At 50.5% G+C, this 26,785-nt stretch overlaps 1 protein-coding gene across 1 annotated transcript in view; it reads left to right on the forward strand.

The window, feature by feature from the left end:
- The window catches only part of NKD1 (NKD inhibitor of WNT signaling pathway 1), a 67,771-nt gene that overhangs the window by 12,289 nt on the left and 28,697 nt on the right, over positions 1-26,785 (forward strand). The gene's annotated exons all lie outside the window — the stretch shown is intronic.

Genomic DNA, 26,785 nt, shown 5'->3' on the forward strand with positions numbered 1-26,785 from the left:
ATCCAAGTTTACAGAATGGAATCGGATGCCCAGAACCTTCGGGTAAATATTTTGGGAAGTTGGATTCTGCTGGCATCGTGGCCCACAGTTTGAGCCATGGGTGCTTTTCCAGGACCAGATGATAGAGTAAAGCCCCTTTATGCACACACATGAGCCCTGCATGGAGGCATTCGAGAGCCTAGGTTTCCTGCTGCTTTGGAATCCATTGGGCTGAGCTTTACCCCAGTGACCTCTCTCTATGCTCCTGGAACTCAGATGTCCTTCTTTGTCCTTCGTACCCTTGTGGACATACCTCCCTTTATGGAAAATAAAAGTCTCTCATAATGTGGTTTTGAAGATTTGGGCATGAGAAACACGTTGGTCACTTCTGTGGAGGGTGGTGTCAGTGATGTGCCCAGTAAGAATTGGGGGCATGGTGGCAGCTGGGTCAAAAAGCCCTGCAGGTGTCAGAAGCTTAAAAGTAAGTTAAGGTCTCTCTTACTAATTCTGCTTCAACTGCATATAATGATGTTATTTTGAAATAGCAAAAGAAATTCTGCAGTGATAAATTGATCACACAACATTATTAAAATGGATTTTTCTTTTCTTTTCTCTTTTTAGTATGGCTACTAGAAATTTTAAGTGGCACATATGGCCTTGCTTTTTGTTCCTGTTAAACAAAAATTAGATTTTTGATTCTAGATCCTTCTCAGAGATGGTGATACTGAGATGGCAAACATTGGCTGGAGGGAAAGCTATCTGTCTCTTTTTACTTATGAACTATATTTGCATATCTGATAACTCACTCAGTACAATGGAAGCATTAGCATTTCTTGGAGGTATGATAAGGGAAAATTTAAAAATAGGCTTTATTTGGGCAGGTACAGGTGAGGAGACAGAAGGCCTAGGATACTTATAGTAGTTATGGGCACATGTCCTATCTACCCTTCAATCTCCTGTACTGCATCCCCCAGCCCAGCTCTGCAAGGAATAACCCTGGGGTCCTTGAGTACTGCTGGGGTATGTTAGCACTGCTGGACTTGAGCAGGTTGTATCCTCCAACCCTAGCTCTGAGCCATGAGGTCCCACTGTTCTGGTTTCACAGGAAGTAGTGTTCATGCCTCCTGAGCATTTTTAAGAGTGTCTTCCCTCAGAAGAAGAGAAAAGGAGACAGCAGAGTTGAAAGTGCTCCAGAAACAGCCAGAAAAGATTAGATGCCTGGTTCATCACTTATTAGTTGTTGGCTGTGGCCTAGTTTCTTCCTCTCTCTGGGCCACTCTGTAAATAGGAGTAGAAGTGGCCCTTGGTAGGAGCTGCCACGTGGATGAGGTGAGGATTGTGTGGAACAGAGCACACTCCCTGACACACAGAACAGGGTGGCTTGTCATGCCTCTTAGGGGGAACAGTTGAGGAGTCTACTGTGGAAGTCAGTGACTATAGTGCACACCAGCCTTGGCTTCCTGGGTGGGGTGTGCACCCTTGGTGCCGGGTGTGGCCATGACTGGATGTGGGTATGGAGGTGTGTGCCTGTTGCACCCTGCCATCAGCTTCAGTGCCTTGGTGGCTTTTGCCAGGCTCACGGTGAGGTCCTGTTTCTGTGGGCCTCCAGCTGTCAGCATGGACTGGGCCTTCCCGGGCCTCCTTTAAAAGGCAAGTAGGGGGCTAGAGCCATGGTACAGTGGGTAGGGAGCTTGCCTTGTATATAGCTGATCTGAGTATGAACCCTGGCATCCCACATGGCTCCCCCAAACCAACCAGGAGTAATTTCTGAGCACAGAGTCAGGAGTAACCCCTAATTATCTCCCAATGTGGCCCCAAAAAGCAAAGTCAAAACAAAAGCAAGTGGGCAGCAGGTGGAGGGGGAGGAAGGGGCTGCCCATGATGCCAGCTGCAAGATACAGCTTCACCCTTTCCTGAGATGTTGGGGTCCCCTTGGGTGCCAGGGCTCTGTTGTCTGTGGGAAAAGGGCAGGCAAGGGCGTCAGCATAGCTGAGGAGGAACCCTACTGGATGGGACCAAGATTTATGCGCATGGTGGCTCTGGTAGTTGGCTGGGGAGGCATTGGGAGTTCTCAGTGGTTGGAGACTTGCATGTTCTGTCAGCATTCACACCTCTGGGGTACTCCAAGATTTCCTCCAGCCCTATGATTAACTGGTCCTCCTGTTCCCAATGCTCAGACCATATTTGGAGGGCATCCCCAACTCTTCTTTCAAGGCACCTGGGGGTCTGCTCCTGTTCGTCAGGAGTCTGTGCCACAGTTTCTGCTCCCATTCTGGTCTGTGCTTCCCCCAGCCATGCTGAGGGTATTCCCCAACTGCTGAGCTCTCCCAGTCAGCCAGGACCAACTGGCTGGCTCACACTGCTTGCCAGAGCCCAGCTCAGAGTCCTGTTCGTCTCTCACTCAACACAGCCCTTACCTGCTCTTCTCTTGTTGATTTTTCGTTTGTTTTTGGACCCATAGTGCTCAGGACTTACTCTGGCTTTGTACTCAGGATCAGGCCTGGAAGTGTGGAAGACTGAACCTAGGTCTGCTGTATGTCAGGGAGGCACCCTAGCTATTTAACTCCCCAACTCTGACTCTGATCTGCCTTTGATATGTGTACTCACCCCAACCTTTGCTCAGGCTCTTTCTGTTGCTTATGTTGCATTTTTGGCTTCTACATAGCCCCTGAGAGTGGCTTTCCAGAGGCCCCTTTCCCCCCTCAGCACTACCCCCTACCCTGGTTTTCCATTCCCCCAGCAGATACTTAGCTGTGCAGTTTTTGGCAACTCAGCCAATCCTTTTGAAGCTAAGCTTCCCATCTGTAAAATGGCAAAACTCATTGCACCTCCTTTGCACTATGTGTGAAATTTTTTTTGGTTTTTGTGTCACACCCAGCGGCACTCAGGGGCTACTCCTGGCTCTATGCTCAGAAATTGCTCCTGACAGGCTCGGGGAACCATATGGGATGCCAGGATTCAAACCACCATCCTTCTGCATGCAAGGCAAATGCCCTACATCCTGATATCTCTTTGGCCCCCATCTGCCCCCTGGTGTGAGATTTTGGTGACTTATACTTGCATGTGTACCCCATGGTGGACAAAGACCAGGCAAGCAGTAGAGCAGCTGACCCTCCTGGCACTAATAATTCCCTTTCAGGATGGCTTCTTGCGAGGGAAAAGTCCTCCTAGAACTCCCACCCCATGGAAAAATATTTGTTATTTTCTTCCTTACTGGATGCCCCTATCCTGCCTATCCCTCTTCCCATTCCTTCAACATCTTCCCAGTCCACATTTGTTTTTGTTTTTGTTTGCTTTTTGGGCCATACCCAGTGGTGCTCATACCTGGCGCTGCTTATACCTGGCTTATACTTGGCTCTACACTCAAGGCTATGTTTGGCTATGTTCAAGGAATCATGTGGGATGCCAGGGATCAAACCTGGGTTGGCTCTGTGCAAGGCAAAAATCTACCCACTGTATTACTGCTTTTTTGACCACAGCCCCATACCACTTTGGAGACTCCTGCTGCCTGACAGTGCCAAGGCAAGTGTTATCTGGAAAGAACCCATTTGGGCTACCTAGGGTCCACGTACCAGTCTGCCCCTTGGATGTCCCTTTGGGGGCTTTCTTGTTGGCTTCAGCCCAGGAGGTCCCCTGTGCACAGCCGTTCGGAATCTGAGTTGGTTTGTAGATATGCAACTTTGGTAGGGTCGGGCAGGGATTCATGTCTTTTTGGATCTCTAAGTCTTCCTGTTGATGTTTTTAGAACCTTCCCACATTTACCATAACCTGGGGAAAGGCAACGAAGTGTGCAGTTCCCACTTCTGTCTTCTTTTCTGGGGAGGTTATGAATACAAAGGGAACTGGATCAGGACCTGCCTGAGCGACAGAGACTAAGGAGGCCCAAGGATACGGGGGTATTGTTCCCACAGTGAGGCCCCCAAACAGGTGATGCTGATTGCATGTGTCTGAAATGTTGCCCCTCTTTCTAGCATGCACATATGTAGATGTATATACATGCATGTGTGGAGATCAACACGCACGTGTGTAGAAACACTTGCGTCTCAAGGCTTATTTGGATCTTATCTTGACTTTGGGGACTAGCCTTCTCACTTCCCTTATGTAGATGGTAAAACTGCAGCTCTGAGGGAAGAGATACTTTATTCCTGGTCACATGGGACATGGGACATAGAGCCAGACATTGGACCCAGACCCCATGAGCATTGCCCCTTCACCTCTCTGCCTGACAGACAGGCACTCCTTCTGCTCTTGGGTGGGCAGTGCTCGGAGGCAGTGCTGGGTTGCAAAGTGTGTGAATCCTCTTCCTGGCTAGGACTAAGCTTGGAGCCAAGGCCTCGAGCTGTAGTTGAGGTGTCCCAGGAGCCCTGGATGGTTTGGTTGACCTTTCTGAGGGGGCTGGCCCTGCCTGGCCCCGTGGCTGAGCAGACACAGCCGTCTTTCCCCCGGGGACTAAATTTAGGCTTCCTTGGCTCCTGGCCGGCCCTCGCTTTGTTTTTGGAAAGTCTCCATTTTGTTCCTCCTGCTTTCTGAGGGAGGCCCGGGCCATAGCCCGGGCAGGGCCGCCCTGCCGCCTGTCCTCCAGCTCTGGCCTGAACTGATCTTCTTGGAGTTAATTAGCTGCTGGCCTTGCAGACCAGGCCTCCAACAGGCAGGAGGTGCTGTGTTGGGGTGTGCCAGGAGCCAGGGGGGTCCCTCCCCACCCCCCTGACTTGCTGCTGCCTCAGGCGGAGGCCCTCTGAGGGAGGCACTGGGGTTTTCTTTGGCACTTGGTGAGTAAATGGCTCCCTCTCCCTTTTCTTCTGAGACCTGTAAAAATACAAAGTTAAAAAGACCCTCAAGTTTGAACAGTAAAACCAAATACATGAAATCAAGCTGCTTCCAGGTGGGGGCCACAGACTGTGAACACCCAAGTTTGAAACTTCCTCTCCTCGGAATTTATGGGAGCCTTGGAAACTTTTCCTTTTCCCTTTAAACATCAGAATTGGCTCAGGGCATTCTTTAAAAGCAGAGCCCCGGTGCTGCTCACAGCTTGATTTAATACAGCTTGAATACAATAGTCACTTCTGAACCCCGGCTCTCTTCAGAGTGAGCTGGAAAGTCTTTTCATGACACCAGTAAGTAGGTTCCCCCCCCAACCCAACACACACACCTTATAGCCAAGAAGTATATTCTAAGATTTATTAGATTCTCCACTGCCCTCCTCCTAGTAACCCAGATTTTTGCTGCAAGGAAAAGAAACTTACTCCAAGCAAGTTCTTTGAGTAGTGGCTTCGAGACTGAGACCCCTGGGGGCTGGGGAAAAAAAAGAGATCACTGGGTTTGGGAAGTGGAGGGGGGCCATTCCAAGAGGAAAATGGTCAGGCTAGAACCACACAAGGCTGCAACTTTACAGCACCAACAGGACAGATCTGGGGCACAGTGCCTAGAGGGGGTGGCAAGTGAGGGAGAGCCCCACCTTCTTGCTATGGGGCTCTGTTCCCTGCTGGGTGTTCAGGCTGTGCTCCCTGGACTGGCTGGTAGAGAGGCTGAGGGATATAACTGTTAGATGTCCCCAGAAATAACTTACTCCACAGATGCTAAGCTTTGTGGGGGCAGGTCTCACTTCATAGGGCTCTGATTAGTGCTGTAGGACCGGGGTTTGGCCTGCAGGATGCTGGGGGCTCTTGGCAGCCGCTTGGCTAGTGACTTGCACAAGTAAGTTTTGGTTCTTATTGCTGTCACTTGATTTGGGGACCACACCCAGCAGTGCTCAGGGCTTTCTCCTGGCTCTGCACTAAGGAACAACTCCTGATGGGGCGTGGGGGACCTTGAGTGGTAGAGGGAGGAACGCACATGGGCTACATTCAAGGCAAATACTCTACCCATTGTCTCTGAAATTATTTTTTATTAACTAGTTACCAGAACTAAAAGTGGGGATATGGCATGTGATAATAATAATAATAATAATAATAATAATAATAATAATAATAATAATAATGATAATCATCATCATCATCATCATCAGAGAGGATGAGGGAGCTGAGAAGTCCAGGCCAGCTGGGGCCACACCCTATGGAGCAGGCTTCCTCTGAATGGAGGACTGTGTGGGATATTTGGTTGGTACCACTTAGTTTATAGGGTGTATGTGTTTGTGCATGCATGCGTGTGTGTGTGTGTGTGTGTGTGTGTGTGTATTCGTGTGCTGTCTGTAAAGAATGGGCAACCAAGCACAGCAGACTCCAGAGAAAGATGTCTGTGGCCAGGACATGATTCTGTGCCCTTGGTTCTTTCCCGTGTCCAAGCAAAAACCCACTCAAGTGGGGCTTCCAGGCTCCACTTGGCAGCAGAGCCCACTAGCTATTCTTCTAGAAGATTCTGAGTAGCTGAGATGGGTCACTTGTTTCTCAGCTCATTCCTGCCTTTTGTTCCAAGTTGGGCCTGTATGCTAATTTGCCCTCCCTCCTCCCAGGGCCCTGCCCAGGCTCTGGACAAATGGCTGGCAGATGTGTGCAGGGCTCTGTTCTCAACAAGTCCAGAACAGCTGGGAGCTGCCTTGCTCCTTCCGCCCCTCCCCTACAGCAAAGATCAAACCTCCTGTGTGCCCCCCCCCAGATAATGGTTTCTGATTTAAAATAACCAGAATTGGTTCAGGGGGCTGGAGTGTTTTGCATGTGGGAGCTCCTGTCTGATCCCCCACAGTGTCCCTGCTTAGAGCTAGCTGTGCTGGGAGTGGCCAGCACCCAGCACCTCCCAGTGTGGCTCTCCCCAAATAAGAACAGAAGTTTCCATAATGAATAAGTATTGAATTGCAGTTGAGTTGCTGTGGCCAGGTAGGGGCTCGGGTAAGTATTGCCTGTCCATCTGACCTCTCCCTTTGTAGTAAGAATCCTCACTCTCCTCGAGCTGGGCCTGGGAGGCTGAGGTGACTGTGTGACAGCTTCACGGGGCACAGTTGGGGGACAGAGTTCTGAGGCTGCCCTTAGGAGGTGCTCAGTGACTGTAGGAAGTGATTAGTGGGAAGGGTGGGTGGTGCCATGAGCAGGGGCTGACACCTATTATGGACACATCTGCCTCTCTCTGTCCTGCAATCCTGCTAAAAAAATCTGTGGGGGCTGGGAGCTTCCTAAAGACTGTGGTGGGGTGGTGGGTGGGGTGGGTCTGAATTTTTTTTAAGTTGACTGAGATGGAGTTAGCAGATGTGACTAAGCACCAGGGGGTCAGTGAGGTTGGGAGGGAGACGGGCATCTGGGCTGAAGGTATTATGGCCTAGGCAATGATGTAGTGGCCCCAGCTCTTTCTCTCTCTCTCTCTCTCTTTTTTTTTTTTTTGCATGTATCTGCAGGCCTGCAGTGCTTTTGGATAGAACCAGGCTGTCTAGGCCAGTGCTTTAGTGACTCTTCCTGACAGGCTGTGTTTGTCTCTGGGCGTGCTGATGTCGCTGGGTTTCCTGGAAGAAATCAGTTACTTACCCCTGCAGTCTCATCTGTGAAAATAAATGAACAACAGTCAGCTGAGTCCCAGCTGCACCCTGTGCCTGGCTAGGAAGATGGTCTGGAAGCCCAGCCCTGTGCATAAACCAGCTCATTCATGTTCTCCCTCTGTTCCCAGTCTACTATTCCCCATACTTCTCTCCAGATGACCTGTATTTGAGAAAGGATCCCACTTAGAAGGGACTTGAGTGTTAGGACACTGCAGTATGTCTCCTTGGTGACCTGGCCACTTTGACCACTCTGTACTTGGTGCAGAGTTCATCCCTAATCATATATGCTGTGATGAACCCTGGTGGAGGGGCCCTGAGGTTTAGGGAGGGGGCTTAGCCAAGCACAGTGAACAGGTACTGCCAGCCACTGACCCCTTGGCCCTTCTCCCATGCTCTTCCTGGCCAGTAGACTGGGCAGAACCTGCTGTGCCAGGCATGGTATCCCTCTGGGGGACAATTTAGGGAGAAATGGTATTATAACAGTAGGTTTGGGAACCACTAGACAATTCAACTAGGTTCTTTTTCTGCAGGACTTCTCAGGATCTTGAGTGTGGGGTTTGAGACAGTCATTCTCTTTTTGCTTAATGACTGGATCCCTGGCCCTCCCTACTGTAGGGGTACCTACTCTCTGCTCAGAAGCATCTTGGACAAGAGTTGCACATGCTGGTGCTCACTGTGTGTGCTTGGTGTGTGACTTGGTGTGCAAGTCACTTGGTGTGACTTGCTCGGCATGCTTGGTGTGTGCACTGTGGCCTCCAGAGACTTGTTCTTCCATCCAGTGTATTGTGGGGTGATGTTGTAGCCCCTCTCACGACAGCGTGCAGTCTGGAGGCACAGGTTTTAGAGCTGGAGGGGCAACTATGTGAGTGTAGAGAGGGGGTCTGGCTCCTTTCCCTCAGCTGTGAGTGCTGGATGCTGTGTCTTTCTCTCAGGTTCTTTAGAAGAAGTCTTTAAGCAGTGCTCAGGAGACATAGGCTCTCTGGGGACTGATCAGCCCCACTATGAACACATCATAGGTCAGTGCTGGGGCCCGCCAAGGTATTCCTGGTGGTGCAGTGCTAGAACCTAGGGCCTAGCACATGCAGGAATGGTGTCCTATCCTTTGAGCTCTCTCCACAGCTCCCAGAAAGCATGTTCTTGCCCAGAAATGTGTCATCTCTCTGCCCAGCTCCTGGACCAGATGCCAGCCTTGATGTGCTGTGCTCCCTGGGACATTTCTGAGGAGGCCAGAGCATTCCATCCAAGGTTGTCTCCGCTAATTAGTCCATTAGAGCCGACAGGCTTCAGATCATGAGTGTGGAGCTGTCTGCTAATTATGCTTGAATGTGATTTTAGTTAAACGATTAAGGGCTGCACTCCCTTGAGCACTCCCTCGGGCCTCTGCCCAGAGCTCTCTCTCCAGGAGGGAGAGCACTGCCCTCTCGCAGAGTCTACGGAAGCCACGTCTCACAGGTGCTGTTGGTGGACTTTGAACCTTTTGCAAAGACCAAGGTGGCCTCACACCCCCTGGATGTTTCAGTGTCCAGGCAGAGATAGTGCCATTCCAAGTCAACTCAGAGACTCAGAGGACTCAGAACCCTAGCCTTGGCTTTCACCCCTGAGTCATATGTGACATTTGAGGGAACACACAACACAGGCTTGTTCGCAGCCTCTGTAGCTGACAATCTGGCCATTGCAGGTGTGGGGCCCTGCAGCTGTGCAGAACTGCCCACATTAGCCGAATTAGCATTGGAGGGGGGTGTGACAGTGCCAGGCAGAGGGATTGCAGCTTCTTGTTGGCATCCCTTGAGAGAGGGGCCCTTTGTTGCCTGCAGTTGATAACAGCCTTAACAACTGAAGGTGTAAGTAGGAGCTCCGGAGAACCCATGACGCACAGCTGCTTCTTTGCTTTGAGAGCACTAAACTGCCGTGTGGAATTCGAGCAGGTACTTGGAGAGACAGAGTGGAAGGTCCCACTCAGAGAGGCTCTGAGATGGTGGGATGAGCAGGGCCAACACTGCTGTCCCAGGAGAGTGGGCCATGTTCTGAATGTCTGCAGCTATGCTCTGATAACTGTGATCCAACCTTCACCTACCACATAAGATGTGCATGTCTGAGTGGAGAAGGTATAGTGTCCTGAGAGGTGACAGCAGTGCTTTGCCTCACAAAACACTTCCAGCAGGTGTAGCCCGAGTTGGCTTGTAGGAAGAGATGTTAGCTCCCTGCACATGGCAGCAGCTTGTTTCAGGAGAGCAAGAAGAGTGACAGATGGTGCCACTATAGGCACAATATACAAGTGACAGAGTTGTGACCGAGGGGAGGTTCATTCCTTTGGGTGGTGTCATCAGAAGTACTAGGATCCTAGCTCTGATCTTAGAGCACAGCTCATTGGTAACCAGTCTTTGAAAGTAAATCCTTGGAGTTAAATAGATTTTTTTATTCAAAATACTACACTCTTAGGGCCGAAAAGGGTGGGCTGCTTGCCTTGCATGCAGCTGACCCAGGTTTAATCCCCAATACCACATATGGTCCTCTAAGCCCTGCCAGAAGTCATCCCTAAGAACCAGGTGTAATTTCAAATCAAAACAAACAACACAAAATAGTATCCTCTTCCCCCCCTGCTAATCTCAGGAAGGCCTGTCACCTCTCTGTGTATCCCATTTGCCACGTTCCTGTACTGTGTCCAAGAGACCGGGCAGTTTGGGCACAGACACAAAGTAAAGCGATTGGTTAGTAGCCGTTGCTATGCTACGAACCACCTTGGATGCAACGACTTCAAACAGCCATTCTTTCCTATCCCGTTGTTCAGTTGGAGCAGACTATTGATCTGACTCATGCTTCTGGGGACAGGGGGCAGGCTGGCCCCTCTCAGGTGGAGAAAACACTCAAGGGACAGCAACTGTCCTTCTCTCTGGGCTGCATTGCTTGGCATGGATTTCCTTGTGTGGTGGTCAGAGTGTGATGACCCAAACCGAGATGCAAATGCCAGCCACTCACCTGCGCTGCTGATGCTGCCTGCCATGGGGTCAACGACCCATATGGGCGGAGCTCAGCTCAGTGATGTGGGAACTGTCATTGGGATTCCTGCCGCCTGTGTGACCCCTGCTCAGTGCCTCTGTGCTTCTCTGTCAACTCTATATTTCACTTATCATGCTCCTGTTCAACCATGTCATGAGCACATCCTGTGGTTCTGCTCAGCATCAGGGGTGAAGGACACCCACCCCACCCAATAAAGTGTGTGTGTGTGTGTGTGTGTGTGTGTGTGTGCGCGTGCGCATGTGCATCCACATGTATAGGGAGATGTCAAAGGATGCAACCAGAAATAGGACCCAATAGTCTCACCTTTCTTTCTGACCACAGGTCCTGGAACTACCACTTTGTAGGCGTGTAACTGCCATCATTCTTCAGAACTTCCTTTATCCCTCTGTCTTGTCTCGTCTCTAAAATGGACAAAAATAGATGAGCCATTGCAAGGGTTTAAGAAAGTTGGTGTAAAGCACGTGGCATCAAACACGCTTTGGGCCCAAGGAAGTTCCTGGTAAATGTCAGCCTTTGTGGTAATTACCAACTAGCTTCTAAGTGTCCCTGGGTCAAAGCTCCTGGTAACTGGTTGTTACTGGGGCCGGGCGCTTCTCTTCTTTGGTTTCCAGGCATAAACAAGGGGTCTGTCTGCCCTCCTGGGTGGCCTTGCTCAGCCTGTTTCCTCCTGGCTATGGAGAACAGAAGCCTCATGAACAGCCAGCCTTCCATCCCATAACACCATATACCCATGGTTCTGGATAAACTATCTTAGAGTAGCACATCCCAGAGCCAGAGTCCCAGGTGGTGCCACTCACTGGCTGCTCAGGGTCCCCTGGTAGAGCAGGTGGGATGGCAGTGGAGTGAGGGTGGAGACAGAGAGGGTGTTCTCTCTCCCTGAGTTCCTAAAGAATCAAGAATGCTGCCCATTTCCAGATGTGTTAGAAAATAGATGCTGGGGTCCTCATTGTTCCTCTTCCTGGAAATGTTGCTTTTCCTGGGATTCTGTTCTCAGCCAGTGACACTTGTCATTAGATTGTGATTGGGACCGTGTGGCACCCTTCAGGGGCACTGAACTGAGTGACTGGAGCCCCTCAGGGGAGTGTGCCCAAAGTGTGCCTTTTGAGCAGTGACTGGGACCATGAGCCATGCCGGCAGACTAAGGGGGGGTGTGCCGGCCGGCGCCTCGGCAGCTGTGCCGTGTCAGTCTCGTGGAGACACAGGTCCTGCTGGCCAAGGAATTCTGGGCTTGAGGCTGAGCCCAGCTGCCTTGGAAGCACTTCCCGGGCGCTGGAAGAATCTGAGCGCCCCGGGGAGCAGGCCTGCTCAGGGACTTGGGGCCGGAATGCCGGGAACTGAGAGCTGGCCTAACTTCTGAGGCGTGTGGATCTGGCTCTTAGGAGACTGCCTGGCTCCACGATGCAACCGGCAGCCCCCTCTCCCCACCCCCCAGCCCCAGGCAGGGCCTTCCCCTCTGCCCTAGCCCCATCCTCTTCAGCTGTCTCTCACACACCGGGCCCAGATCCCCAGCCTGCACAGGGGGAACCTGTGTCAAGTTTCCCCCATTCAAGCTTGGTGATAGTAATTTCTGTGGCAGAATGATCTGCACTGAGAGCCACCTTTTACCTGAGACATGCTGCACACACTGTGGTTACTGTTGTTGAGTCTCTGAGTGGTTAACAAACACCAGGAATGCTGGCCTGTCCTTTGTACTGCCGCATTTTGGATTCTTAATAACGTTGCCGACAGCATGCCTGGCACTCCTCAGGAGAGTTTCTTGAGATGAATGCATGACCTCCCTGTTACAGACTGAATGGTGGGTGCTGAGGGGTATTGAGGGGTGGGGCAGAGGAGCCCCCAGAATCCCTTAGAAGAGGCACTCCAGCCGGGGATGGTGGTCCAGTGATTTACCTCACCAGAGTGCTTGGGGCCGTTTGTACCGTCCGTTCTTGTTGCTCCATTCATTTGACATAACATGTCTCATGAAGAAACTTGTCTAGAAGATAGAAACACTACTTTCAAGCTGAATTCCCATCAACAAGTGAGACCACACACAAGAGATTAGATTGACAAGGTCACATGCCCTATTGGCAAAGACTGTCGTTATCCTTCTGTTCCTGCACCAAGAATTTAACCTGTCCCAAGCTTTTGATGATGCAACTTAAGTTGTTAACAGTGTATAGTAGACTATAGACTGTTAGATCCCTAAGGTATTTTATATGTGTCCTGTAGTAATCACAGAAAAACTACCTGAGGAAGTCACACAAAGGGGAAGGACAAAGGAATCAAAACATATTAATACCAAAAAAAATATATTAAGAAAACACAAAGCAAGTGAGCATGAAAGGAAAGGATTAACAAAAGAGCAAGGAGACTAATAGAAACCTTTAAGCAAAGTGGCAGTAGTGAATCCTGCTTCACCAAGAACTACTTTATCACATTAGAGAGTTTTGTTAGTTTGTTTTTGTTTTGGGGCCACTCCAGCAGTGCTCAGGGTTTACTCTTGGCCCGATGTTCAAGTTTCACTCCTGGCAGTTCTTGAGATCAAATGGGATGCCAGGATGAAACCTGGATTGGCCACATGCAAGGCAAATATCCTCCCCACTGTACTATTGCTCCAGCTCCTATGTTAGCATTTTAATTTCCTTCCTCTACTCCTTCCATTCCTAGTTGTTGTTGATATCATAGTGATGGGGCTGTGTATTTGTCAGGGGTGGCATTCACCATTGAAGTGCGTGCACTTGTGTCTCCTGAAGCCAGACTCTTGCTAAAGCAGGCAAATTGTGATTGTAATCCTCCCTGTCTTCCTGCCTGTGGTGCTAGCATACTTTTTGGGTGTGTGGGGTCACACCCCTTTGTGGTATTTAGAACCCCCTCGTGTGGTACAACTAGAAGTTACTTGCACAACCAGGGGTCACAGCAGAGATGCCACAATTGTTTGGGGCCACAGGTAGTGGGGTTTTGACCTCATGACCATACACTTTGGGTAGGCATCCTAGGTCATGATAGTTACTTTACACATTAATGGGTCATACTCCAGCAAAGGACTGGGACCATGCCTACACAGAAAGTAAAACATGCTATCTACAGGAACCGGCCTGGCAGCTGTGAGCTGGTCTGTGTCTGCTAAAGCCTAGTGAGGCCTGGCCAGTCCTGTCCTATAATTAGTGGGTTCACCGCCTGTAAGGTGTGGGCTCTAGTTTGAGGGCAGGAGGGAGGCATTATGATCATGTGGGAACCTTTTGTCAAACCCTCTTTTGACCTTAGCATTTCAGGTTTACCCTTCGGTCTTAGATAGAGGTCGGAGCTTTCCCAAGACAGCCATGTTCACCTCATACCCCATATCCCTTCTGTGATAGTGAATGAACGTGAGAACCTCTCAGCAGCTCACCTAAGGTGCATCTGCCTGATGGAGTAGGTTTCTCCCCTCAGAGTCTCCCCCATCAACAGCCATAAATTCAAAAAGTTTCCCAATGGTCATTCCTTCTTCTAGGGGAGGGGGTCACATTTCATCCTTCTCTACTTCATCTGGACCTGTCTTTATTCATTGAATCACATTTGTAGCAGACACCGTTCTACATGCTGGGGAAATCTCACTTCATTTAGTCACTAGTATTAATTAGGAACCTTAGAAAAAAGCTTTCTGTGGAGGCCTTGCCACAGTGGAGGGAGGCCGATTAGGAGGAAGGGACAGCTCTGACAATGACAGTGGAAAGGGACCACTCTGAACAAGAACTGGGTGCTGAAAAGAGGTAAGGTGATGTGCAAGATATCCTTTCAGTGTTCCAAATCACAGTGCCTAAAAGGAAACAAGAAGAGTGTCTGCTAAAGGAGACTGGGATATGGGAGGGAAACTGGGGACATTAGTGAAGGGAAGTGGTGAAGAGATGGGTGCTCAAATATTGTACGACTGAAACTCAGTCATGAATAACTTTATACTTCATAGTGATTTGATGAGTTTTTAAAGACAAAAATAAATAGAAGGAAGCAAAAGTACAGGGAGGTGCATTTCTTGCTCAGTATTACATAGCTGCAAGATGGCAGAGCCAGAGCCTGGCCCCAGAGCAGCCTGGCAGTGTCTGGGACCTTGGAATGTCTTCAGGAGATTATTGCCTTCAGGACTCAACTGCATGCAAGTGAGCCTGCTCACTGTTCCTTTTCAGGGTGTGCTGTGCAGGTCGTGGGTGCCTTTATCTTGCAAAGGTGCTACTTGCTCTTGTCCCATTTTCGGGGGAGCCAATATAGCTCACTCCAGGAGAGTAAGTGCCAAACCCATGTGAACTCTGGCAGAGCACCCTTCACAGCACACACATCTCCTCTGCCCAAAGAGACAGACCATCTCAAGACACTGACCAGTGACCCTGGGAGGGAAGGGCCTTTGGGCCTGCCAGATATCCAAGAATTAGGGCGAGGTAGAACTAACCTAGTCAGAGTACCCTGAGTCAGGAATGTGGGAGAAGAAAGTCTTTGGAGGTACCGTCCTATCCCACATCACTGCTTTTTAAAGATGAGGAAACTGAAGCAGCACACATGTTTCCTGGCTAGCAAATCCCTCTCTGGTCAGCTCTGTCTTCTCAGTCCTATTCACCAGGAGACCAGTGGACTGCTAGGAAACAGCGAGTCTCAGAGGCCCAGGGGAAGATGTTGATGATATAGAAGTTTGCCAGGATGGGGGTTGTCAGCCAAAGAGCCTGTGTGGCAAAGTGTTCTTCAGGTAGCGGTCTTGGGCTGGGAGCCTGTGTGAAAGAGAAGCCAGCAGAAGCTGCCCAGGGCAGGCCACCCCAGAGGACGCTGTCTGCTCATCAATGGGATGAACCTGGGTGGTAGGGGGGATGGAAGGGGCTAGGGTTCAGGCTGGAGAGGCCTTTGCACCTGTCCATTTGCATTCGGGGCAGTAACTTGGCCGCCGTTGAGTTCAGAGCTGGCTGAAACTGCAAAGAGACGCGGGCTTGTGTTTTGAGCAGGAGCCAGGGCTGGATTCTGCAATCGGCAACCAGCCCAGGGCCAGTCCACGTTGGCCCCAGATCAGTGAAAACTGTCGTGGGGCCAGCCTGGTGCTCCAGCCCCAGGGCCTGCTGAGCTGGGTGGGGCCTTCTGGGGCCCACTCTCCCTGGATCTCTGACTGCAAGCGTATTATCAGCGTGTCCAGGCCTGCCTGGGCGGGTCCCAGCAGCTACCCTACCCACATTCATCCTGGCTCTGTATCTCACCCTGGATGGCTGGATGGACTATTGAGAAGAGGCCTGCAGGAAGGAGAGAAAGGGGGCCACATGCTTCGCTCAAAACATGCTTTGCATGTTCCCGGCCCGGCTAGGGTCTATAAGGTGTTCAGTGTTGAGGCAGAAACTACTGTCCTCATGAGCTGTTCAGTGGGGGATGTGGGTGCTATCAGTCCTGAGCTAAGGACTCCAGTATCTAAGGTCATGGCAGGGCAGACTGAGGCCAGTGATGGCTTCTGACTGAGGCATGTAATGGGTATCCCTGGGTAAAAGAATTAGGGCTTAGTTTAGGGGAGTGAGCTGGCAGTATCCAGAGGGCAGTGGCCACAGACAGAGTGGGAGTGAATAGCCATGAGTGGGGGATAAAGCTGGGGTTGGGAGGGCTGTGCCTGGTCTATTTACCACATCTATTGTAAATGCCACAGCTCTTTTACTCTCAGAGGATTCCTGTTTGGGGTGTAGAATCATGAACACCTCAGACCTGGGCACTGGTGCTCTCATTGCTGGACCAGGGGCCAAGGCACCTGGAGATGTGGGTTAGTTTTGTTAGGTCCTAGGTGGAGAAGGGCAAGACTGGAGGAGAAGCAGCTTGTCTGGCTAGAATCTCTTGTCCCAGAATTCCATTTTCTGTTTGCAACGGAGTATGACTTCTTAAGCAAAGCAACTTCAGCATTCTCTGAGCAGAGCTCTGGGCAAGAGGAGGATGAATAGAGTAGGGGCTCAGTAAATGGCCCATGACAGAAAACAAGCTCAGATTGACTTCAGCAAAAGGGAAATTCTCTGGATTGTGGGATTATAAAGTCTCGGGGGAGGCTAGCTACAGGCATCAGTGTGATCAAGACCTTTGGTGTGATCAGGATCCATTTTTTCATGTCTCACCTCCAGTTCTGTTTCCTTCTGTTGGCCTTTTCATTAGACAATATCTCTCTGTAAAGTGATGGTAATGTCTTCCTCCAGGCCCACTTCCCTTCCTCATATCTTTTTCATTTCAGCAAAAAAGAGCTATGTGATTGCATCTTTTTGTTCTGACTTGGGTCATGGGCTCAACCTCAGTGAATCTAGTTGTCAGGCAGAGGTTATGTGCCTACCTTGATGGCTAGAAAGAGCAATCAGCTTAGATACCACATGGATAAGAAGCATGGTAGAAGGACTGTGGACCCCTATTAAAAAAAAGACCATTGAACTGAAATTTCAATAACATGCTCTTTTTCATATAAACATATCCCAAATTCCTCACAAGACACACAAGCTACTTGCTATTTACCTGAGATTTTGTTTTTGTTGCAAAGACACTTCGTGGATAAACCAAAGTGCTGTCATGAGAATGAGGGAGGTCTAGATTCTGAGGAGAGAGGTGGAATGTCCCCAGTGCAGGCAAATTGAGGTAAAGAATTGTCCTGAAGTTCTGGGGTACTTGAGTATCCCTTACAGCAGTCTGAGGTCAGCTCAGAGCTATTCACTCAATGAGTCCCTGGGGATGGACAAAGTACTCAGAAAGTGCTTTTTGCTCTTGTACTCAATGGCAAGGGGCTTTCCTCAAGAGGCTGATAGGAAACAGGGTGAGACAATGAGCATCCCCGCTTGCCTTCCAGCCCAGGTCTGCACTGAGACATGGGCACCTGTCCTCCTCTAGCTAGACTGGCTTTGGGTGTTCACTACTCTGCTAGGCTGAACCTATGTCTCCTCCATGTGCTTTCAGAGATGGCCCCCACTGGAGGCAGGATAGGCGTTTTTCTGCTCAGTTGGGCAGTCAGACTCAGACCATTGTGGATGGAAGATGAGTTGTCCTGTGCTTTCTTGTGCTTGCCTAGGATAAAGCAGTGTAGGACACCCCCTGGACACCCTTCCTAGGTGTGGCTGCTGCCAGGTAAAGTGCAGCAGAGGTGGAATGGGTATCCCCCACTGGCCTGGTGAGAGCCCTCATGAGCAGCCAGCAGAAGCCTGGGAAGTGAGGGTTTTAGGGGGCCAGGGTGTGCTTGCTCTTAGCTTCTGGGGAAGCAGAGTGTTCTGGGATCCCCTCTTTGGCCAAGTCTTGCCCCATTTCAAGATCTCAGTTTCCTCATCCACAGTTTGGGAGGTTTTTGCACTAACTGCCAAAAGTCTCATCAGGTGGAAGGGGTTCTCTGTAACCTTTGACTTGTGTGGTCTTTTCCTGGGGTAACATTATCAAATAGGTCTAATCATAGATCAGGGTTTCTTCTCGAGGGGGTCTGACTGGTGCTGTGGTCCAGAGGACCAAGTACCATAACTGTTGCCTCAGAGACTTGGTCCATTCCCACAGCCTTGCCTACTTTTTGCAGAGTCCACTCCCCTTAGGTGTAGAAAGGCAGCAGCAGCTCCTTGTGAACCAGTGAGTCTGGTGACCAGGGACTACAATGGACAATGCCTGTGTGGTGGATGGAGTCACCCCTGTGGAAGCTGCTTGTTCTTCAGTCCATGAGCATCATTGGAGCTTGAATGCTGGTGCAGCCTCTCACAGCCCCTATGGGCTTTTCAGGGACCCCTGTGTTGTGAGGGGCCCCTGACTTCCTGCAGGAGCTATGTGGGGTTTCCACCTCTTCCACAGCCTTTATCAGTGAGCTGATGAAGGAGCCAGGATGAAATGTGCTGTGTAGGGTGGATCCAGGGAGAGCTGCCTCTCCACCTTCAGTGATGGTGCCTTGATATCATGCTGGCCTTATGCCTCTTCTGGCATCAAAGCTCTCTGGACATCACATGATCACTAAAAAGAGTGTTGACAGCCCATGCCTGAGCTCTTGTGCCCTCTCAGCCAGAAGCAAATGATCCCTGGCAGAGATCCCTGAGGGTCTGATTGCTTGGGGTGGTTCCTGCGGGAGGAATGGGGTCTCCCAGTGGGTATCAGAAACCCTCCCTCTACCCTTTCATTAACAGTAGTACAAATTAAAAAAAAAAACAGTAGTGCAAATCACATTATCTAAAGGGGGATAAAGGGAGGGAGGGAGGGAAGGAGGGAGAGAGAGAAGAGAAGAGAAGTAAAATGTCCCTTCAAAGCAGTCAGTGGGGAGGGTGAGAGGGAAACTGGGTACATTGATGGTGGGAAATGTACACTGGTGAAGGGTGGTGTCCATGTCCACTGTATGATTGAAAATCAATCATGAACAACTTTGTTACTACATATTTAGATAAAGTCATTAATTAAAAATAAAAAGAAACCCTTCCTCTATGGGGAAGGTACACATACATATGCCTTCTGCAGAACTGTCTTGCCATACCCACTGAACCCCATTTCTCCCAGCTCAGATCTATCTGGTTTCCCTAGAAAGCCAGGCTTCATGCCCTCTGAGAAGGCCAAGCCGGTCAATGGGTGGCAAATGCTTGGCCTGCACCACCTCTCAGTGTATCCCAGCATCGCTTGCACCAGGCCGGCCTCTTCGGCGGTTCACACAGAAACATGGTGGGCCGTCATTGTGCATGGGGCCCAACCTGCTCTTTCAGGAAAGTCTCCCTGGCTCTGACTTCTGGGAGTGAGCCTGTGTGCTTCTCTCTGGTGCTGAGAGACTGAGGTGAGGCTTAGGCTGGAGTGTGTTGCCCCAAAGTATTTATTGTGTGGCCCTCAGAAGAATTCTGAGGTGTCTTTCTACTTTTATTTTTATCCACTGATCTAGGCCATACCTCACTTGCTCTCTCTCTCTCTCTCTCTCTCTCTCTCTCTCTCTCTCTGTTAGCAGTGTAGACCCCTCACAAATAGCAACATTCCCTCTCCTGAGCTTCCATGTGTACCTTATAGGTGACCCAAGACCTCTGTCCCAGGTCCATACCAGGACTGTAGCCACAGAGGTTCTGAGTCAACCAAGGGTCCACACATGTGACTCTGGATTCTGCTCCTGTCCTGGTGGGAGGGGAGATTGGGGGTCCCAAACTCTGATGCTGGAAGGCAAATGCCAGATCTTTCTAGGCCAGGGATGCATGCAAATTGTGTGGAGGTCTTGTGAAGCAAGTGAAAAAGTGAAGCAGTTATGGGAGGACCGGGGCAGGATGGTTTCACTGGGATAAAATGTCAGAAAGCTGACTTCTGCAAGAGGGAAAGGGCCAAAGGGTGGCCTGTGAGTACATGCATGGGATCTCCATTACTCCCACCTATGTTCATGAGTGTATGTACCTGTATTTCTATAGACCTATGTATATGCATAATTGTGTATAAGTGGTACATGCATGTACATATGTGCCTATGTTGTGTACATAAGTATGCCTGTGTGTGTATATCAGAGAGGAGTGACTCAGAATTTGCCCCCCTCCCCACCTCTGTTGTTTGTGTCCTCTTGTGGGAACTGGGATCTCTGAATGCTCACAGGGAGCTTCTAATTGTCACTCAGGGCAGAAGCCCCAAGAAGCCCTGGCCAGCTTAGGCTGGGGGAACAGTCACTCCTGGTCCCCAGACTGTGCAGCCCTTAGCAGGGATCTCTTGCTGGCACGACGTGGCTGTTGTGGGGGCTGCACTCTGATTAGCAGATGACGGAGCTGCCTTAAGCAGCAGCCTAGCTCACAGTGCCTGAGCAGGGTACACATGCTAGATGCTGGCAGACACAGGGCCTGTGCCAGGGCCAGCAGCTGCTGCACAGGAGCCCAGAGGCATCCACTGCCTCATCAGGCATGGCTGGGGACTGGGTAGACAGCTCAGGGGATGTGAAGAGTTTAGCCTGGTAGGCAGAGGTATGACAGGGCAATAGGGAGATGGGCTGATATTAGTAGGGCTGTAGCCAGACCAGCCAGGCAGGAAGGCAGGACTGATCAATAAGTACCACATTCTGGCCACTGAGTGTACTTCAGATGCCACCAGAGGTGTTAATGTGCTCTGCCCCTGTAGGTCTCTTTGGGGACATTGATTGGGCAGGATGAAGGTCAGGCTCTCCTTCCCAGCTCCCTGCCACACCAGCGCTGTCTTCCCCCTGTTTAGGTTAGAGCCCGAGGCTCAGGCAAGTACAAGCTTTGCATGAGGTCACAGTGGAAGGGAGGGGCTGGGCTCAGCAGCGCTGGCTCAAGAGTCACCCGTCACTCTTCTTGGCCTTGGCAGGGTGGCAGCCACAGCAACTTACTTGGGAGCACCTGGCAATGCATCTAGTGTGCTGTGCTCACACTTGGCACAGGCCCGATACTTGCAAAAGTGGCTCTGGTTCCTATTATCACGGAGTCGTTTATAGGTGTGACCCTGGTTACTCCCATGCCCCCTCCGGCCCATCCAACCCTGTTTCCACTGTAGAAACTCCTTTGAACATTAGCCTGTAGGAAAATTCCAGTCACACCAGCTACAAGTTTTCAAAGTCCCAAGCCCCACCCATCCTTGGACAATCTGCCTGGTATGGGTCATCTCTTCCTCGGAGCCTGAAATCCCGATGGTTACCAGTGAGGGAGGATGCTAGGATGCTAGAGCCCAACCACCCTGCTTGCTGCAGGTTTCAGACCTGCACCTGGAACACAAACCTTCCTGAAGGCCTAGGGCCGCCTCTGTGGCTGGCTCAGTGGCCCAGGCATTGTTGAGATGTGAGTGCTGACTTTCATCTCTTTCTCCTCATCAGGCCGTAGCCCTGCCAGCCCTACACCCCTCACCTAGTCCTCCATTTTTTCCTTCTGGAAGCAGCCTGCTGCTCTGGGTGGGCATAGAGTAGAGGCCTTCAGCTCTGGGCTGGAGAAGTCTCAGCATTTCCAGGCAGGATCCACATTCTCTCAGCAAGGGACTGGGACTCCGCGGGGGATTTCTTGCATTTAAAGGTTCCGTGTTTGTTTAATAGGAGTTCTATTTTTGAAAACCCCCAACTGTAACTAGGACATCTCACCCACGATTTCACTGATCTTATTGCTTGTGGCAAAGGGACACGTTTAAGAAAGAGTGAGAGCTGGTACATGTGCTGAGGATGGCAACGATACAGGATAAGGACAGGGACAGGAATGTGGCTCAGGCATGAATAAGATCTGGGCACTACCAGAGGTGCCCTGGTACCTCTGAGCACACTTGGATCTGAGAACTGTGGGAGTCCTTCTGCCCTGTGGTGATAATTGCTCTTGGTAGCCTGGTAGGACTTGCTGTGAGGGTAGCAGGGACCATGACATGCTGGGGTGTCAGACCAGGTGACTTTGCTGGTCTATATTGGCTATATTTCCAATACTAGGATTCCACTGTATGGTCGGGTGTCTTCAACTCCCAGGCCAAGAATGAGGTAACTTCAGAAAATAAGTTAAGACTGTAGCTCCCAACATGTTGTGACAGGGCATGGGGCTTTGGGGGTGAGGGCAGGGCCAGCCAGGGATGTGGGGGAGGAGATAGGGGAGGTGACAGGTACAGGGATGTGGATAAGAGGGGAGGCATGGGAATGAGAAGGGGCAGGGATCAGGGGCAGGGTTATAGGAAGAGGAATGTGGAGGGAAGACAGAGGTGAGGGAAGGGTTGTAAGGGCAGGGGCCTTTGAAGTGCAGAGACATTTATGATTTTTTGAGCAACTATGATCAGGAAGAAACTGGGGTTTTCTTTGCTGCAACTCAGGCATATTTATTTAGTTTTTGGGTCACACCTAGTGGTTCTCAGAGCTTACTCCTGGCTCTCTGCTCAGTGATCACTCCTGGGGGGGCTCAAGGGGCCATATGGGGTGCTGAAGATAGAACCCAGGTCAGCTGCATGAAGGCCTTAATGCCTGTATTCTTTTTGGGGCCCATATCAGGAGTCTTGGCATCTCCACCCAGATGGATCAGCTGTAGTTCCAGAGTACAGGACCATGGCTCTGGGGTTCTGGGGTTCAAGTTCTAGGGCAGTGTTTTTCAACTGGGGGCTTCAGGTGATTTATGTGTAAATGGGGGGCATCGGAAAGAAACAAGGTCAGAGGGGGCTGCATTAGGAAAAAAAGATTGAGGAGCTGCTCTAGGGGGTCAAGAAATTTACTCTGGGCCTGAAGAACCCAGAATCTAGAAGTTTCTAGAAGGTTCTAACCCAGCTTTAGCACTTTTCGTCCTTGGACCCATCATTTGATCTCCTGCCCAAGTCTTGGATCTCTCTCTGGGAAGCGGGTTGTTATGAAGGACTTGGTTAAATTCACTACATGACTCAGGAGCACAACCTATGTTGTGAGAAATGCGACTAACTCACATACATCATGCTGGAAATGGCACCTCTTCAGTAGTGTTGCTTGCTAGGGTAGCACCCCTATGTGGTAGTACTCACACACAGTTGACCTTGACCGTCTCTGGCCAGAAATCACTTGCAGAGGTGCCAGTGCTATAGCTCCTGGGGCAGCACTGTGGATCCAACTCCATTCTTCCAGCTTGTGAGGCAGATCTTTATCCCCTGAGCCTTGTCCAGGCCCTGCCCTGCTCTGTGAGCTCTGCCTGGGATTCTGCAGTTAGTCTATCAGCTCCCTTTGATGGGTACTAGTGTGCCTTTGGCTGTGGGTGAATAGAAAGCTCTGCCCTCACTAGCACAGGTCATGAACAGATCTCCCTGGGGTGGTCCCAGAGTGGACATGAGACCTTGAGTCATTGAGCATAAGAATTGTGCCAGGGCACTGTAAGGGGGCTGTTTCCATCTCATGGCAGAAATGGGGACCCAAGATACTCTTAAAGATGCTGTCTTTATTCAACCGCTCTTGGTGTCAGACCCTGGTGCAGGTGCCAGCCCATATATTTCCATCCATTTCAGGGGGATTTCTAGATCCCCATTTCAAAGAAGGGCAGAGTGGAGGTCAGAGAGCTGCCACTCAGCTGTCCAGGCTGGGGGTGGTGGGGTCAATACTGGGCAGAACTCACCCTACTCCAACAGCCTGAGCTTGCTCTGAAGGGTGAAGTTCCTCAGAGCATGAGTTTAGCCTGCCCCTTGTGTGCTGGTAGGGGAAGAGAGGGAAAGGGGGGAAGGGGAAGAGAGAGGGGAGGAATAGAGGGAGGAGGAAGGGAGCTTGTGCCCCAGGAATTTCCTGAGGCAGCTCCACGCTGACTGTTTGGATCTGAGGGCAGGGCTGGGTGTCGGGCTCCACTCCCACCCGCTCCCCTCCCGCGTGTCCCAGCCCCGTGCATTCTTGGAATCCAAACGGCGCACTGTGTTCTATGGCACCAGGACTTCCCTTTGAAAGCCCGTGGCACCAACATCTGTTAGCTCTTAGAGAACAGGGAGATTGACAGAGTGCTGCTGGGCCAGGCAGTGGGGGAAGATATTAAGCTCTGGAGTATGAAGGCTCAAAGACAAAGAGGAAAAACCCCAACCCCACTCCAGCCCGCTCCCCAAGGCCCTGCTTTGATGTGGTTTTCCTTCCTAGAGGCCTTATAAGGCATTGTGCCTGCGATTCTGGGCTTGGGCTGGTGCTGGCTAAGCTCTCCCTAGCCTGGCTTTCTGGGGCCCAGCGAAGGGTGGAAGGGGCAGTGTTGAGAGGCAGGAGAGGACCAGGTTTGCCCACCAAGCCTGCTCTCTGCTTAAAGGGCAACCTGGCCCTGGGCTGGTGGTCAGGAACTGTCTCGGGGACCCAGGAAGGTCTTTGATTAGAACTTGTATTTGAGGCTGAGGATAGCTGAGCTGGAAGCCAGAAGATGGGGTACAGGGGTTGGGGTGACTGCTGAGCAGACACGGCATGGATGGGGGCAAAGAGGATGGCACCCCAGAATCCCAGCTCTGGCTCCCACAGTGTGGGGGCAAAGGTGGAAGCTGTGGAGCTGGATGGCAGCCTCCAGTCCTGTCTCTGACTCTCCCACTATGCTCACCAGGACCTGTCTCCCAAGTGGTTTACTGGGCTTCGTTTTCTCATCTATGCAGGGATATTAGTGGTCCTGCTTTAAAGAGTTGCTACAAGTGTTAAATGCCAAGTCCCAAAAGCAGTGCCCTGGCTCCTGAGACTGTAACCCCTGTCCATAGAGAGTAAATCCTGAGAGAGACAGTTCAGACCAGAGCACTTTGGCCACTGATCCCTGTGAGTTGGTGAGTGGCTATTTTTTCCTACATGTCCTTCTGCAGAATACTGGAAAGGCTAATGCCAGCCCTCTGCAGACACAGAGCAGTGACACTTGAGGAGCTGGCAGCATTTTTTGCTCAGTGCCTCACTGCTTCAGGATCAAACTCACAGCCTCTTGGAACTCATCCATGGTTAAACCTGGAGCTATTGGGAACCTTCTCCTGAGCTTCTTGTCACTACCCTTTTCAGCAGGCACTGGAATACAAGGCAGGCGTGATGGGCATTAGCGGGATTTTCCGGTTTCAGACAGCCTTAGCAATGGGCCATTAAGAAAAGAAAAATGATGACGATGACGATGCCTTTCACTTGCTCACTTGCTTATTTTAAGGAGCCTGTATTGCTTGTGGACTAGAGAGGGCGAGAGCAGATCTGTGGTGATGGGTCATGGGCCCTTCCAGAACACCCCTCTTACTGCTGCTGAGGGTCTTTAGCGGTCCATTAGGCAGAAGTGGGGAGCCAGGTTCCAGGAAGACAGTGACTGGCCCCAAGACCAAGAATGAGGAAGACAAGAGGCTGGATGCTGTCTCCCCACTGTTGCCTCCAGTCAAGTAACTGGTGCCATCCAAATGTTGACTGCATGCTCAAGGAGGGCATGTGTTTGGACTTGCACTGTGTGGCAGGGTGCCAGCTGAGTTCCAAAGTGTTCTCCAGGGCCAGGTTGCCACAAAAAGAACTGTGTCCAGCACTTTCTTGTCTATGTGGTGGTGAGCTTGGTCTACCACACAGTTTCATTCAGAAGTTCGTTTGCAGTCAGGCTTGTTCAAGAGTCTCTGAATCACTACTCTGGTGGGGGGACATCAGGAGTCTTTTTTTTTTTAATTTTTTAAATTTTTTTTTGGAGTCTTTAAGTTTCTCTCTGTGTGCCAGTGAAGAGTCAGAGGAGTTGGGGGCCACCACTGTCAGCATGGAGCCCCTCTTGCTGGAAGCCATCTGCCTGTGCCTAACAGCCTTTTGTTTTTGTTTTTGGTTTGCCATACTCAGCGGTGCTCAGAAATTTACTCCTGGCTGTATTCAGGAATTATTTCTGGTGATGCTCCGGGGACTTTATGGGATGTGGGGGATTGAACCCTGGTGGGCCACATGCAAGGCAAGCACTCTACCCATTGTACTATCACTCCAGCCCCCTGACAGCCTTTTAGGACATGCATGAACCTTGGGCTCTAATTGGCTGTCAGGTTGTGCTGACACCTAATTGATGCTGCTTGCTCAAATCCTTTTCTGTCATTGTCTTCCACTCCCTTGTATACGTGGTTCCCTTGCACAAACAGCCAGTGTACACACCAGGAAATGCTTCCTGATGATTCTGGCTGGCACTAAGGAGACAGAAGTGTGTGCCCCCCCTGGAGCAAGTAGCTGGTTTTGAAGTCAGTGGGACATAGAGAGTCTGAATGACCATGTCGGAACTGCCTCAGAGAAAATGTGTGATGCTCCAGAATGATTTGAAAGAAGAAAGAGAACAGAGACAACCAGCCCTAATCCACAAAATCTCAGTTGTTTATCTTAAGGAAAAAGAGAGCCACTCACCTCCAACTGGGTGCGGTTGATAAGATCAGCCAGGCAAGGCATTTTTTTTTCCTTTGGTTAACCAAGAAGGGCATGGGTTCTCTTGCAAGCTGCTGAGGGGTGGGATTTTTTTCTTCTAACTTCCAAGGAAAGAGTGTTCTTTTCTTTTTCTTTTCTCTTTAAAAGAGAGAAAGAGAGAGAAATAGAAAGGAAAGAGAGAGAAAAAGAGAGAGACTGATGGCAGCTGCCGAGTTTGAACTTTTTATTGTTTCTCATTTTGTGGTTTTAGAAACCCTAACTAGGAAGCATCATTATGGGTATCCAGAGAAATAAAGCTGATAACCCGCCACCCCCACCCTACCCAGGTTACTTTCACCTCAGAGAAAAGGGCTCTTCTGGAATGCCAGAGGAAAACCAAACTCTAGGCCACTCATCGTTGGGCATACATAGAGTTAGCTTCTGTCCCGAGAGTCTCTGTGCCTATTACCTATGCAAACCCTGCAGGAAGGAGCTGGTTGGACTTGCTTTAAAAGCAATCTTTGTGGGCCACAGAACTCAACTTGGCAAAGTACCAGCAAATGCCCTCGCCTAGCTTGGTCCATATCTAGAGTCATCTTGCAGGGTAGTATCAGATAGCTGAGGCCTTTGTTGATATCCCCAAATTTTCTCAGTCTGCTGGGTCAGCCCAA

This window comes from Suncus etruscus, chromosome 14, assembly GCF_024139225.1.
Source record: "Suncus etruscus isolate mSunEtr1 chromosome 14, mSunEtr1.pri.cur, whole genome shotgun sequence".
NCBI lineage: Eukaryota > Metazoa > Chordata > Mammalia > Eulipotyphla > Soricidae > Suncus > Suncus etruscus.